Below are 5,319 nucleotides of genomic sequence, written 5' to 3' on the forward strand. Positions count from 1 at the left end.
GTTACGGAGCAACATAAGGGATGAGTTAAAATGTTATGCCATAGCTGTTCCAAAACATATTCTACATTAGTCAATTGATCGAATTTTAACGTCACTCACGTGGATGTCGAATAGACGATATATAGTTATCTATTCATTCGATTGATTCGATTTTCAACCCTGTAATGGCCAATCTTCAACAGGAAATGGCGCGAGTGAAGTTTTGCAAACGCGGTTTTTTCTCCGAAGATTTCGGATAATCTTATCTATATCTCGTTTAATTTACAGAATTTGATATAAGCAATTATTATAGTGTTTTTCATAGTCAATATTCTGAAAATGAAATTAAGAGGATTTAAAAACTAGTTCTTCAATGTCGCGCTTCACAGGGTTATATAATCGAAGTTTGTGTATCTGTGTGTATATATTTTGCGCGTGCACACGTAAATACATGAAAATTCTGTGTACGCAAGGGCTTCTAGTAATGTTATCGATTCGCGTGTTACAATTCCAAATACGTAATTCATACGTAGGTGAATAATACTCAGAGACGTTGTCGCGATGAAACATTGTTCACCAACAGAGAACACCAAACTCGTTGAGACTAGTATTAATAGATTATTGCAAACGATACTTGTAGGAACCGCGCGTACACTTAGTAATGGACGCTTTCGCTCGCAAAAAGATGCATGCTATCTATAAAGCTTTCCATAAAAACAGCACGACTCGAATACCTAATATACATATGTAGGTATGTTGTCTCAAAATAATTTTACTGCAGTATACATCAAGGATTCGCGTGGATCTAAGGATACGCGAAGCGAAGAATAGGTTGTTGTCCGTGTGCGTATTTATGGGATGATTTGTAGATCGTGACGATGATTCGATGTAATCATAGGATAATCAGACAGCTGTTGAATAACGATGCACGATGCGCGTGCATTGCGCCAAAACTCGTGTGATAAATGGACACTCAGCGCGTTTCCCGATAATATTTTCAGACTTCACGTTTGTTCTTTTGGCGGAACGACTTTGGTGTGTATTCATACCTCCATTTAATCCTTTCAGTATCGAATCTTTATTATTAAAAAAGAATATATCGTGAATTGTTTCTATACTCTCTCACGGATATTGCGAGAATCTTTTCTGGACCATTTTCGAGATTTCAACTGACTGACACAAGACAACTGGCAGGACTGATTTTGATATATGCTATCGTTATCTACGTAAATTATATAATGTTTTTCTGCTTATAATATTCATACGTTAAATAATTCGCCGTCGAATTACAATTACGCGCAGAATATTAATTTTAAACGCAGCTCTCATGCTACACGACGCGATCACGTGTCTCTTTTTCCATTTCATTCAAGAATCGCAGATGGTGCCAAATGATAAACTTATAATTCAGAACATATCCATAAGCTTTGGAACAACAAATACCGATAATGACATTAAACTATACAGTATGTCCACACGCTACAAATTTGTGCAAATAATATATACGTTTACAATATTAAGGAGACTAAAGCGAAAGAGTTAACGCTGCATTTAGCGGCAGATGCGGCTGCCCTATTGCTTTCTAAAATTTGTCTAAAATTAGACAGTTCGATGGCGTATCGATGGCGATCAGACAACTGCATTTAACGCAAAATGCATGGTGTAAATACAGGCCTCCGATTGTTCAATCTATAATCAAAGAATTTTACCGCTTTGGCCTAACGTGATCGGTATCGACGACCACGACCAGTGCGAAGAAACAAATCATATGCGAATTTTCGACTGACTTCTCAATCGTTCACAGTACATTCGATAGACAAACGAGATATCTTCGTTATTTAGCAAAATCCATCCATAAGCAGTTTCGCGTGGCCGTAATTTAAGGTGTTGTGCGTCTCGCAATTGCGAACTGATGTATTGTCGCTCATTGTTAATACATATATATATAAAATGAATATAATAGTGAATATAGATTGTTAAACGAGCATCATTCGATTTCGCACTATTTACAATACGCTTTAGTGTGTATCTTTCACCCGCAATCTGTCGGCTTATTTAGAAATTTAGGTGCATGTTCAGTTTTTGAATTAAAAACGGATAGCGCTTTCTTGCCGGAAGATGCTGCAATCAAAAGGAGAAGCGATATAATCCAGAAATGAAATAATACAGTGTGAAGCTTTTGAGAAAATTTTATTCTCTTAAGCTTAATTGATAAGCCTAGCAGACTGTACTTTGCATGTACGAGGTTTTTGTATCTTTACTTTTTGATTCACCTTCGTATAAAGGTACACGTGTTACGAAAAAGCACCGAAAAAGAGGCCGGCATTGGTGGTGGTGGTGTTATTAAGGAGATACGCAAAAGTCGCAATAAAAGTCACCGACGGACGGGCCACGTCGTCGGGTCGTGTTGCTCGCGTCGGGGAAATTCCGCGATGAAAAATAGACATTCGCGAAAATCGAGGTCGCACGCGTCACATGCGCGGACGACGTTTCCGTCACGTGTATGTTCGCGAAAAACAGAGATGGATTGACGTGTTCGCGTCTAACGAAACTCGTTGTACATCTCACTTGCAATTGCATTTTTTAAGATCCTAGGACATTTTTTGCGTTCTACTTTTGCATTGTATTGTTAAAGAAAGAATTGACTCAGTTAGTTCGATCGCGAAGCGAATTCGAGAGGAGGCTTCGATTTTATAAAATGATAAAACCCTGAAGTATCCAAAACAGCAATACGATGAAACGTCAAAAGGTACACAGGTCGTACATTTGCGAATCCGCTGACGCTCGTGCGGACGATTTCTGGTAAATACGAAGACGACCGACGGCGCAGTAGAGAGGACGTGATCGCGTGTACAAAGAACGAACGTCAACGACGACGGTCTCTTTCTCTCTCTTCGCAGGGCCAACGTTCGCTGCTTGGCGAGGGTGCGAGCCAAGATGTCCCTCCGACGTCCCTCCCGACGTTACTCTCCGTCGAAGACGAGGCGACGGACGACGCGAACGGAAGTCAGCCGGCTAACCGACGCAGAAGTCCGTGCAAACCAGCTTCCTTCTGCGTATGCCGATGGTTTGTAGTGTCTTAAATAAAGTGTGTTTATATTCGCGAACGGCGAAAGTTTATTTCGGCGCGGTGGATGAGCCGTTCATAATTTAACGCGCGCAGACCCTGAAACATGCTCGTAGCGATTTCAGCGTAGATTCAGGATTTGTCGGAAGACGAAGGATCTAGAGTCGTGAAGAGATGCAAGGATCAAGGTAACACGAAGATTTACACATAACAGGATCTAGGAGTCTGAAAAAACATAGGATGAGCATTCAAGATCACATGATTTGGAGTTCCAAGGACCAGCGAGAGTTTTGGGAGCCCAAAGATTTGAACATATCAGGATATATATATGTACAAATTTAGGAATTGAAGGAAGAGGAACCTTAAGTCCTGAGGAGATCCCGAAGGATCTATTCAGCATTTCATACGTACCACTGAAGCGATATTTGCGTCCTTGGATTTGCGCATCCACCGAGATTCTCTCTCGTTTTTAGTATTCATCGTTCCGCGTCGTCCTACGTCGTACACGGCGAAAACGACGAAAGAGAAGAAGAAGTCATGGGGGATTTTGGCCCGCGGCTGTCTATTTTCGTTGGCGAGATGCACGCGCAGTATCCTCTGGCCACGGGCCAAGCATACCGTGGAACCGTATAAACATTTTATCCCTGTTGGGGTACTGAGCTTCACAATGAATGGAGAGCAAAGTCCTCTAATGCATAAAAAGAGGCGACGGTCGCGACGGTCGAAAAGACGCCGGTGTGAGATTCGTTTGCGAGAACGCGTCGCGATTTCTTTTATTGCTGTATTTTCCGGCCGAAAACGCGCGATTTCGATCGTACAATAAAATTTGAGCAAAAATCAGCGAGTCGCTTTGTCCGCGAATGGCGCTTTTGGCAATTTCGCAAATTCCAGATATTCGCGCACTGTGATGCGCTATTACGGCGAAAGAGTGACGCACCGCCTGTGCGCTACGCTCTTCCAAATATTATTACCGTAAATTGCACATAGTAAACTAAATGGCACGGATAAAAAACGGAGAGCATTTGTTGCGAGCTTTCCGCGGAGCTTTCCGCGAATCAGCTGTTCGACGATTCTCGTGGGACGATAATATCCGCAGCAAGTAGTAGATATTTTTGTCCTTTTTTTTGTGAAGAGATAATAATCATGTTACACGCGTTCTAGCGCGCATAAAATTAATTTAAGAAATTGTAATGTGAAACGACGGAAAAAGTCGTAGTTTTCGTACAAGAAAATACGGAATGACGCAGTGGGTAGTTTGCCGGCGTAACGTAATTTATAACGTATTATTGATCTTCGTTGTATATATATACGTTTACTCAATTTTAAGTAAACGAATTTCGTGGATACAGCATAATCAGATATACGTGATTTGTGTACAAGAATATGTCTCCGCATCTTTTTAAATATTCAGAGTCAGTGTTATTTGTCATAATTTCTAATGCTTTGAATTTCGATAAAAAAATATTTTTGTATGATTTTGTGTATAACAATCGATATTTCGTTAGCTACTAAATAGTTACTAATTACATATTCAACGAATATTAGTAATGGTAACTTTTTAATGATATAAAAATTACAGTTCTCAGAAAAGCGAAAAAATGTCTGACGGGAGGAGAGTTATATTTTCTTCGAACAACTTCTTTGTCCAAAGAATTGCGCAGTCGAAAAGCTTGATGCGCGTCAAAGCTGACATTGGGGCTTTTTCGTTTCAATGTGTAATCTTGATGACCCTACGCTTCGTCAACTCGTGTTTACGAAGGGGCTATATCGAAATGAATCATACTTCAAAGAATATATAATTCTTGTGTTGTTTATTCTTGAATATTAAACTTTTGGAACTCATCGTACGTTTGACGTACGTTGATTCTAAGTTTTCTTGAATACTTTGATATACTTGGATTAACTGCTCATTTTAAATCGAAATTAGCTTTTAATAATTCGTCGATAATTAGGAAATCAAAACATTGTTCTAAATCATTAAGAAAAGTGATTGAAAGATGAAATACTCAAAGAAATCTTAAAAAGAACCTTGGTTGAAAGTAGCTCTTAACAAGTTCCGATTCATATTGTCGAGATGTTTTCTTCAGGTTCGAGAGAACACAAATTTCAAATTTTATAAGTTCTAAGTACCGAAGAAATTCTAAAACAGCGACAAAACACTATTGATATTGAGTTTGTCGAACTGCATTTTCGTAGTTTTTAATCGACAATTTTTTAAATTAATTGTTTAAATAATCTCTACGAATATTCAAACAAGGACGTCGAAAGAATCG

The sequence above is a fragment of the Odontomachus brunneus genome, unplaced genomic scaffold (genome assembly GCF_010583005.1).
Source record: "Odontomachus brunneus isolate Ranch 3 - 2012 unplaced genomic scaffold, Obru_v1 Obru_scaffold_147, whole genome shotgun sequence".
Lineage (NCBI taxonomy): Eukaryota > Metazoa > Arthropoda > Insecta > Hymenoptera > Formicidae > Odontomachus > Odontomachus brunneus.